Source organism: Coregonus clupeaformis, chromosome 17 (assembly GCF_020615455.1).
Source record: "Coregonus clupeaformis isolate EN_2021a chromosome 17, ASM2061545v1, whole genome shotgun sequence".
Lineage (NCBI taxonomy): Eukaryota > Metazoa > Chordata > Actinopteri > Salmoniformes > Salmonidae > Coregonus > Coregonus clupeaformis.
In genome coordinates this window covers 61,786,206-61,797,687 of record NC_059208.1, presented here as the reverse complement: position 1 = coordinate 61,797,687, position 11,482 = coordinate 61,786,206, and positions in this window count along the sequence as shown.

Genomic DNA, 11,482 nt, shown 5'->3' with positions numbered 1-11,482 from the left:
ACAGGCTTCTATACCTGCTGTAAACTGGCTTCTATACCTGCTGTTAACTGGCTTCTATACCTGCTGTAAACAGGCTTCTATACCTGCTCTAAACAGGCTTCTATACCTGCTGTAAACTGGCTTCTATACCTGCTGTATACTGGATTTTATACCTGCTGTAAACTGGCTTCTATACCTGCTGTAAACTGGCTTCTATACCTGCTGTAAACTGGCTTCTATACCTGCTGTAAACTGGCTTCTATACCTGCTGTAAACTGGCTTCTATACCTGCTGTAAACTGGCTTTTATACCTGCTGTAAACTGGCTTCTATACCTGCTGTAAACTGGCTTCTATACCTGCTGTAAACTGGCTTCTATACCTGCTGTAAACTGGCTTCTATACCTGCTGTAAACTGGCTTCTATACCTGCTGTAAACTGGCTTCTATACCTGCTGTAAACAGGCTTCTATACGTGCTGTAAACTGGCTTTTATACGTGCTGTAAACTGTGTATGTAACAAATACAATTTGATTTGGAGGTGTGTGTGTGTGTGTCACTGCATTCCTCTGTCTGTCACTACTCCACTTACTGTACATATAACCCTTCAACTCCTCATCATAGATTTACGACCCATTACTGTGGCATTTAGACTATTAAGGCAGCCTCCTTAGATCTTGTACTCCAATACTATGATGACTGAATATACAGTTGAAGTTGGAAGTTGACATACACTTAGGTTGGAGTCATTAAAACTTGTTTTTCAACCACTCCACAAATGTCTTGTTAACAAACTATAGTTTTGGCAAGTCAGTTAGGACATCTACTTTGTGCATGACACAAGTAATTTTTCCAACAATTGTTTACAGACATATTATTTTACTCATAATTCACTGTATCACAATTCCAGTGGGTCAGAAGTTTACATACACTAAGTTGACTGTGCCTTTAAACAGCTTGGAAAATTCCAGAAAGTGATGTCATGGCTTTAGAATCTTCTGATAGGCTAATTGACATAATTTGAGTCAATTGGAGGTGTACCTGTGGATGTATTTCAAGGCCTATCTTCAAACTCAGTGCCTCTTTGCTTGACATCATGGGAAAATCAAAAGAAATCAGCCAAGACCTCAGAACATTTTTTGTAGACCTCCACAAGTCTGGTTCATCCTTGGGAGCAATTTCCAAATGCCTGAAGGTACCACGTCTCATCTGTACAAACAATAGTACATAAGTATAAACACCATGGGACCACGCAGCCGCCATACCGCTCAGGAAGGAGACGTGTTCTGTCTCCTAGAGATGAACGTACTTTGGTGCAAAAAGTGCAAATCAATCCCAGAATAACAGCAAAGGACCTTGTGAAGATGCTGGAGGAAACAGGTACAAAAGTATCTATATCCACAGTAAAACGAGTCCTATATTGACATAACCTGAAAGGCCGCTTCAGCGAAGAAGAAGCCACTGCTCCAAAACCACCATAAAAAACAGACTACGGTTTGCAACTGCACATGGGGACAAAGATCGTACTTTTTTGGAGAAATGTCCTCTGGTCTGATGAAACCAAAATAGAACTGTTTGGCCATAATGACCATCGTTAATTTTGGAGGAAAAAGGGGAAGGCTTGCAAGCCGAAGAACACCATCCCAACCGTGAAGCACGGGGGTGGCAGCATCATGCTGTGGGGGTGCTTTGCTGCAGAAGGGACTGGTGCACTTCACAAAATAGATGGCATCATGAGGAAGGAAAATTATGTGGATATATTGAAGCAACATCTCAAGACATCAGTCAGGAAGTTAAAGCTTGGTCGCAAATGGTTCTTCCAAATGGACAATGACCCCAAGCATACTTCCAAAGTTGTGGCAAATTGGCTTAAGGACAACAAAGTCAAGGTATTGGAGTGGCCATCACAAAGCCCTGACCTCAATCCTATAGAAAATATGTGGGCAGAACTGAAAAAAGCGTGTGCGAGCAAGGAGGCCTACAAACCTGACTCCGTTACACCAGCTCTGTCAGGAGGAATGGGCCAAAATTCACCCAACTTTTTGTGGGAAGCTTGTGGAAGGCTACCCGAAACGCTTGACACAAGTTAAACAATTTAAAGGCAATGCTACTAAATACTAATTAAGTGTATGTAAACTTCTGACCCACTGGGAATGTGATGAAAGAAATAAAAGCTGAAATAAATCATTCTCTACTATTATTATGACATTTCACATTCTTAAAATAAAGTGTTGATCCTAACTGACCTAAGACAGGGAATTTTTACTAGGATTAAATGTCAGGAATTGTGAAAAACTGAGTTTAAATGTGTTTGGCTAAGGTGTATGTAAACTTCCGACTTCAACTGTACATGTTGTGCAAGACTAGTTTCTCATGTTAATTCAAACATGAAGGCAACTTTCACTAAGATAAACCAATCAATTCCCAGTTCTAAGCTTCTGCAGTAGAGTGTGTCCCAAATGGCACCCTATTCCCTATATAGTGCACTACTTTAGACCAGAGAATGGCACCCTATTCCCTATATAGTGCACTACTTTAGACCAGAGAATGGCACCCTATTCCCTATATAGTGCACTACTTTAGACCAGAGAATGGCACCCTATTCCCTATATAGTGCACTACTTTAGACCAGAGAATGGCACCCTATTCCCTATATAGTGCACTACTTTTAGACCAGAGAATGGAACCCTATTCCCTATATAGTGCACTACTTTAGACCAGAGAATGGAACCCTATTCCCTATATAGTGCACTACTTTAGACCAGAGAATGGCACCCTATTCCCTATTTAGTGCACTACTTTAGACCAGAGAATGGCACCCTATTCCCTATATAGTGCACTACTTTAGACCAGAGAATGGCACCCCATTCCCTATATAGTGCACTACTTTAGACCAGAGAATGGCACCCTTATTCCCTATTTAGTGCACTACTTTAGACCAGAGAATGGCACCCTATTCCCTATTTAGTGCACTACTTTAGACCAGAGAATGGCACCCTATTCCCTATATAGTGCACTACTTTAGACCAGAGAATGGCACCCTATTCCCTATATAGTGCACTACTTTAGACCAGAGAATGGCACCCTATTCCCTATTTAGTGCACTACTTTAGACCAGAGAATGGCACCCTATTCCCTATATAGTGCACTACTTTAGACCAGAGAATGGCACCCTGTTCCCTATATAGTACACTACTTTAGACCAGAGAATGGCACCCTGTTCCCTATTTAGTGCACTACTTTAGACCAGAGAATGGCACCCTATTCCCTATATAGTGCACTACTTTAGACCAGAGAATGGCACCCTGTTCCCTATATAGTACACTACTTTAGACCAGAGAATGGCACCCTGTTCCCTATTTAGTGCACTACTTTAGACCAGAGAATGGCACCCTGTTCCCTATTTAGTGCACTACTTTAGACCAGAGAATGGCACCCTGTTCCCTATTTAGTGCACTACTTTAGACCAGAGAATGGCACCCTGTTCCCTATTTAGTGCACTACTTTAGACCAGAGAATGGCACCCTATTCCCTATATAGTGCACTACTTTAGACCAGATAATGGAACCCTATTCCCTATATAGAGCACTACTTTAGACCAGAGAATGGCACCCTATTCTATAGTGCACTACTTTAGACCAGAGAATGGCACCCTATTCCCTATATAGTGCACTACTTTAGACCAGAGAATGGCACCCTATTCCCTATATAGTGCACTACTTTAGACCAGGACCCATAGGGCTCATAGCCATAGGGCTGGTCAAATGTATATGTAGGGAATATGGGGAATAGGGTATATAGGGAATAGGGTATATAGGGAATAGGGTATATAGGGAATAGGTATAGAGGGTATATAGGGAATAGGGTATATAGGGAATAGGGTATATAGGGAATATGGGGAATAGGGTATATAGGGAATAGGGTATATAGGGAATAGGGTATATAGGGAATAGGGTATAGAGGGTATATAGGGAATAGGGTATATAGGGAATAGGGTATATAGGGAATATGGGGAATAGGGTATATAGGGAGTAGGGTATATAGGGAATATGGGGAATAGGGTATATAGGGAATAGGGTATATAGGGAATATGGGGAATAGGGTATATAGGGAATAGGGTATATAGGGAATATGGGGAATAGGGTATATAGGGAGTAGGGTATATAGGGAATATGGGGAATAGGGTATATAGGGAATAGGGTATATAGGGAATAGGGTATATAGGGAGTAGGGTATATAGGGAATATGGGGAATAGGGTATATTGTTACGGTCCGGCACTGTTGGTCCTGTTCCCGCTTGTTTTCCTTTTCCTTTTTTCCCCTGTGTGTGTCTGTCTCCCCCTGCTGTGCAGCCCAGTCAGAGGATCTAGGTCAGGGGGCGTGGCCATTCTCTCTCATGCTCAGTTACATCCAGCTGCAGCTCATTGTCACCAATCAACCAGCAGTTATCTACCCGGCTGGACACCTCTCCAGCGCCAGTTCGTTCCTACACCACCTGTGATCCCGTCTGTTCCTGCTGCCTGCCTGCCTGCCATTCCCACGCCGCAACCTGCTCATCTGTTGTCTGATATCCTCGTCATCCAGCTCCGGTACTACTGGCTCTCCACCCCACTCAGCTCCTACCCCGGTCTGAAGCTACTCCACCCTGAACTGTTTCTCTCTGCCAAAACACGCTGAATAAACAACATCCTAATTCACCCTCTTTGTCCGTGTGTCCGTCTCTGCACCTGAGTCCCCCACCCAGCCTAACAGAACGAACTGGCCCAACATGGACTCAGCAGAGATGCCACATGAAACAACGGGTGATGGCGTACAACGCGCCCTCCATTCACAGGGAATGTTATTGGGACAACACGACCAACTCATCCGGTCTCTATTGGATAACAACCAGCGGTTGTTGGATCAAGTATCTCATCTCACCTCTCAGGTAGCTAACCTGGTAACACTCACTACTCTTCCTCCCTCTGCTTCTCCTCCGCCTGTTCCTCCTACAGTGGCTCCAGGCTCGGCTTCCGCTCCTGCCCTTCGGGAACCACCTACAACCTCACCCGAACCTTTCACCGGGGACCTGAACAAATGCCGTGGTTTCCTGCTTCAGTGCCGCTTGGTGTTCCAACAGAAGCCCCTGTCTTTCTCCACGGAATCCTCAAAGGTACATTACGCTCTGGGGTTACTGAGGGGCAAAGCTTTGATTTGGGCAGAAGCGGCTTGTTCTACTCAGCAGATTGCCAGCCTGTCGTTTGACGATTTTTCCTCTCAATTGAAAGTTGTGTTTGATCACCCGACCATGCCGGGACCGCCACAAAGAGACTGTTGAAGCTACGACAGGGCACGGGTAGCGTGGCTGAATACGCCATTGATTTTTGGACCTTGGCAGCCGATTCCAAGTGGAATGACGAAGCTCTTCAGGGAGCGTTTGTTAACGGTTTAAGTGACACGATTAAGAATGAACTAGCTGTTCGTGATGAGCCTGCTAACCTTCATGTTCTCGTTTCCCTTGCTACACGAATAGACAACAGGCTACGGGAGAGGAGACAGGAGAGGGGCGGTCGGGTCCACACCGCAGGCGGGGCCCCCTCGCTTTCTGCAACCCGAGCAACACCACCACTCGGACACCGCCCACACACCTCAGCGGATCCCTCCACGGAACTAGACGAGCCCATGCAGCTGGGCCGTGCTCGTCTGTCCCCTGCCGAAAAGGAACGGCGCGATGCGGGCTGGTGAGTGCATGTACTGTGGGGACCGCACTCATTTCCTGGTTAACTGTCCGGTTCGCCCAAAAGACAAAGCTCGCAGGTAAAAGTGGGCGTACTTTGCGAGTGCTACACCTGACTCACGCCCACAGCACCCCGTCTAGTTATCCCAGCTACAGTCCAGTTCAGGAATCTGTCTCTCCCATTAGCTGCTCTCATTGACTCTGGTGCTGAGGATAGTTTCCTTGACGTTAACCTGGTCACTCAGGCTGAGATCCCTGTTAAGCCCCTGCCTAAGCCTATAACAGTAACCGCTATAGACGGCCATCAGTTTGCCAACATCACCCACCAAACTGTCCCCGCTTTCTCTCATGCTGTCCGGCAATCACAAAGAAACCATCCAGTTTAAAGTAGTCTCCTCCTCGGCCTCCTCTTATCCTCGGTTTCCCTTGGCTTAGCCTTCACAACCCCCCATATTGACTGGCAAAACCACAAAATACACAGTTGGAGCACTCACTGCCATTCTGCTTGCCTTGGGTCGGCTATTCCGCCTCGGTAGGTTCCCCTGCTTCCCCTGTCAAACCCCCCAGACCTCTCTTCAGTCCCTGAAGAGTACCTGGACCTGGCCGAGGTATTCAGTAAGTCCAAGGCACTTTCACTACCACCTCATAGGCCATACGATTGCGCTATTGAGTTACTGCCTGGAGCCCCTTTGCCGTCCAGTCGGCTTTTCAATCTGTCCCGTCCTGAGAGAGAAGCTAGGAAACCTACATAGGCGACTCCCTAGCCTCTGGCATCATTCGTCCCTCATCTTCCGCTGTTGGTGCTGGGTTCTTTTTTGTAGAGAAGAAGGACAAAACATTACGCCCTGCATTGACTACAGAGGACTAAATAACATCACAGTCAGAAATACGTACCCCCTGCCTCTCATCAACTCAGCATTTGAACCCCTTCATGGTGCCACCGTGTTTACCAAACTCGACCTGCGTAACGCTTACCACCTCGTTAGGATCAGGCAGGGAGACGAATGGAAAACTGGGTTCAATACCCCTCTCGGACACTTTGAATACCTAGTCATGCCATTCGGTCTCACTAACGCCCCAGCAGTGTTTCAGGCCATGGTTAACGATGTGTTGAGGGATTTTCTACACCGTTTGTGTTTGTCTATTTGGATGACATTCTAATATTCTCTAAGTCACAGGATGAACACGTCTCCCACGTCCGTCTGGTTCTCCAACGCCTCATGGAAAATAAACTGTATGTGAAAGCAGAAAATGTGAGTTCCACCGGCAGTCCGTCCCCCTTTTTGGGCTTTATTATCGAGCGGGGACAAGTGTCACCAGACCCTGACAAGATCAGAGCGGTTGCGGAGTGGCCCACACCCACGTCTCGGAAGCAGCTACAACGCTTCCGGGCTTCGCCAACTTCTACCGCCGCTTCATCAGGGGTTTCAGCCGAGTGGTTGCCCCCTGACCAAGCTCACCTCCCCAAAGGTGCCATTCCTGTGGACGCCTGAGGCCGAGTCAGCCGTGAGTACATTGAAGGAACTGTTCTCCACCTCACCTGTTCTTATTCATCCAGACACTAGTTTGCAGTTTATTGTGGAAGTGGACGCCTCTGATTCGGGGGTGGGGGGCTGTCCTGTCACAACGTTCCCCCACGGACCAGAAGCTCCATCCTGTGGCCTTTTTCTCCAGGAGATTGACCCCTGCTGAGAAGAACTACGACGTGGGTAACCGGGAGTTGCTTGCTGTCAAGTTGGCGTTGGAGGAGTGGAGGCACTGGCTAGACGGAGCAGAGCAACCCTTCATAGTCTGGACAGACCACAAGAACCTGGCTTACATCCAGTCATCCAAGAGGCTAAACTCCCGTCAGGCCAGATGGGCTCTGTTCTTCAGCAGGTTCAAGTTTATTTTAACATATCGTCCTGGCACACGTAATGTCAAGCCTGATGCTCTCTCTCGCCAGTTTACAGACAATGAAGACTCCAGCAATCCTGAACCTGTTCTGCCCGCTTCCTGTTTGGTGGCGGCTGTTCACTGGGAAATCGAGTCCCTCGTCCGATCGGCACAAGAGTCGGAACCTGGACCGGCCGATGGCCCCCCGACCTTCTCTATGTTCCCGCAGCCGTGCGGCCGCAAGTGCTCAACTGGATCCACACCTCGCGCTTCTCCTGCCACCCTGGTATGAACCGTACACTGTCGCTACTGAAGAGGCACTTTTGGTGGCCATCCGTCGAGACTGACGTCCGGGAGTACGTGGCGGCCTGTTCCATCTGTGCCCAAAATAAGGCTTCCCACCGGGCTCCTTCGGGCCTGCTGCGGCCTCTCCCAGTCCCGAGTCGTCCTTGGTCTCACGTGGCCTTGGACTTCGTCACTGGACTTCCTATGTCTGAGGGTAATGACACCATACTCACCATCGTGGACAGATTCTCTAAATCTGCCCATTTTGTTGCATTACCAAAATTACCGTCTGCCAGTGAGACAGCCGACCTCTTTGTCCTACATGTATTCCGTCCCCATGGAATACCTGTGGGACATAGTGTCCGATAGAGGCCCACAGTTCATTTCGGGTATGGAAGGAGTTTTGTTCTGCTCTGGGTGCCTCTGTCAGTCTCTCATCAGGTTTCCATCCCCAGTCCAATGGCCAGACTGAGAGGACCAATCAGGACCTGGAGGCTGCTCTACGCTGTGTGACATCCCAGAACCCATCCACCTGGGCCAAACACCTCCCGTGGGTCGAATATGCCCACAATTCCTCACCTCATCTGCCACCGGCCTTTCACCATTTGAGGCGGCTTTGGGGTACCAACCGCCATTGTTCCCGGTCTCAGGAAAAGGAGTTAGCCGTCCCGTCAGTTCAGGATAACCTTCTGCCGCTGCCGCAAGGTGTGGGTGGACACCCGTGAGGCCCTTCTACGGACAGCAGAGCGTAACAAGAGAGTGGCGGACAGGCACAGGGTAGTCGCTCCCCAGTTCCAGCCTGGTCAGCGAGTCTGGCTCTCCTCCAGCAACATCCCCCTGCGCACTGACTCCCGTAAGCTGTCGCCCGGTATTTGGGTCCTTTCGAGATCGACTCCATCATCAACCCTTCGGCTGTTCGGTTGAAGCTTCCCAGGCCATGAGAGTCCATCCTACATTTCACGTGTCCCAGCTGAAGCTGGTCTCCTCCAGCCCTTTGTGTCCGCCTGTGGATCCCCTCCGCCACCGCGTTATTGACGCACCATCCAGCCTACACGGTGCGGAGACTGCTGGACGTCCGGGAGGCGTGGTAGAGGGCTTCAGTACCTGGTGGACTGGGAGGGATACGGTCCCGAGGAGAGGTCCTGGATTCCCGACGGTTTATACTGGATCCGCAGCTGGTGGCTGACTTCCATAGGGACCACCCTGACAAGCCGGGTGGGCGCCGGGGTGGCGCCCGTTGAGGGGGGTACTGTTACGGTCCGGCACTGTTGGTCCTGTTCCCGCTTGTTTTCCTTTTCCTTTTTCCCTGTGTGTCTGTCTCCCCCTGCTGTGCAGCCCAGTCAGAGGATCTAGGTCAGGGGCGTGGCCATTCTCTCTCATGCTCAGTTACATCCAGCTGCAGCTCATTGTCACCAATCAACCAGCAGTTATCTACCCGGGCTGGACACCTCTCCAGCGCCAGTTCGTTCCTACACCACCTGTGATCCCGTCTGTTCCTGCTGCCTGCCTGCCCTGCCATTCCCACGCCGCAACCTGCTCATCTGTTGTCTGATATCCTCGTCATCCAGCTCTCGGTACTACTGGCTCTCCACCCCACTCAGCTCCTACCCCGGTCTGAAGCTACTCCACCCTGAACTGTTTCTCTCTGCCAAAACACGCTGAATAAACAACATCCTAATTCACCCTCTTTGTCCGTGTGTCCGTCTCTGCACCTGAGTCCCCCACCCAGCCTAACATATATAGGGAATAGGGTATATAGGGAATATGGGGAATAGGGTATATAGGGAGTAGGGTATATAGGGAATATGGGGAATAGGGTATATAGGGAATAGGGTATTTAGGGAATAGGGTATATAGGGAATATGGGGAATAGGGTATATAGGGAGTAGGGTATATAGGGAATAGGGTATATAGGGAATAGGGTATATGGGGAATATGGGGAATAGGGTATATAGGGAATAGGGTATATAGGGAATATGGGGAATAGGGTATATAGGGTATATAGGGAATAGGGTATATAGGGAATAGGGTATATAGGGAATATGGGGGAATAGGGTATATAGGGAGTAGGGTAAATAGGGAATATGGGGTATAGGGTATATAGGGAATAGGGTATATAGGGAATAGGGTATATAGGGAATATGGGGAATAGGGTATATAGGGAGTAGGGTATATAGGGAATATGGGGAATAGGGTATATAGGGAGTAGGGTATATAGGGAATATGGGGAATAGGGTATATAGGGAATAGGGTATATAGGGAATAGGGTATATAGGGAATATGGGGAATAGGGTATATAGGGAATAGGGTATATAGGGAATATGGGGAATAGGGTATATAGGGAATAGGGTATATAGGGAATAGGGTATATAGGGAATAGGGTATATAGGGAATAGGGTATATAGGGAATAGGGTATATAGGGAATATGGGGAATAGGGTATATAGGGAATATAGCAGGTTGTGTAAAGCCATAACACACACGTTTTTCCAGCAGCAGACTATGATCGATAAAACCGCACTGAAGTCTAACAAAACAGCCCCCACAATCTTTTTGTCATCAATTTCTCTCAGCCAATCATCAGTCATTTGTGTAAGTGCTGAATTAAAAATATACATATACATTTTCCCCACTAGCCTAACCCTGGCCTTAAATTAAGACTTTGTGGCTGTGGATTCTGAATTTGTGGCTGTGGAATCTGACTTTGTGGCTGTAGAAGCCAGTGGAAACATACTGTATAATATGACTTTGTGGCTGTAGAAGCCAGTGGAAACATACTGTATAATATGATTTTGTGGATGTAGAAGCCAGTGGAAACATACTGTATAATATGATTTTGTGGATGTAGAAGCCAGTGGAAACATACTGTATAATATGATTTTGTGGCTGTAGAAGCCAGTGGAAACATACTGTATAATCTGATTTTGTGGCTGTAGAAGCCAGTGGAAACCTACTGTATAATATGATTTTGTGGCTGTAGAAGCCAGTGGAAACATACTGTATAATCTGACTTTGTGGCTGTAGAAGCCAGTGGAAACATACTGTATAATCTGACTTTGTGGCTGTAGAAGCCAGTGGAAACATACTGTATAATCTGACTTTGTGGCTGCAGAAGCCAGTGGAAACATACTGTATAATCTGACTTTGTGGCTGTAGAAGCCAGTGGAAACATACTGTATAATCTGACTTTGTGGCTGTAGAAGCCAGTGGAAACATACTGTATAATCTGACTTTGTGGCTGTAGAAGCCAGTGGAAACATACTCTATAATCTGACTTTGTGGCTGTAGAAGCCAGTGGAAACATACTGTATAATCTGACTTTGTGGCTGTAGAAGCCAGTGGAAACATACTCTATAATCTGACTTTGTGGCTGTAGAAGCCAGTGGAAACATACTGTATAATATGATTTTTGTGGCTGTAGAACCAGTGGAAACATACTGTATAATATGATTTTGTGGCTGTAGAAGCCAATGGAAACATACTGTATAATATGATTTTGTGGCTGTAGAAGCCAATGGAAACATACTGTATAATATGATTTTGTGGCTGTTGAAGCCAGTGGAAACATACTGTATAATATGATTTTGTGGCTGTAGAAGCCAATGGAAACATACTGTATAATCTGACTTTG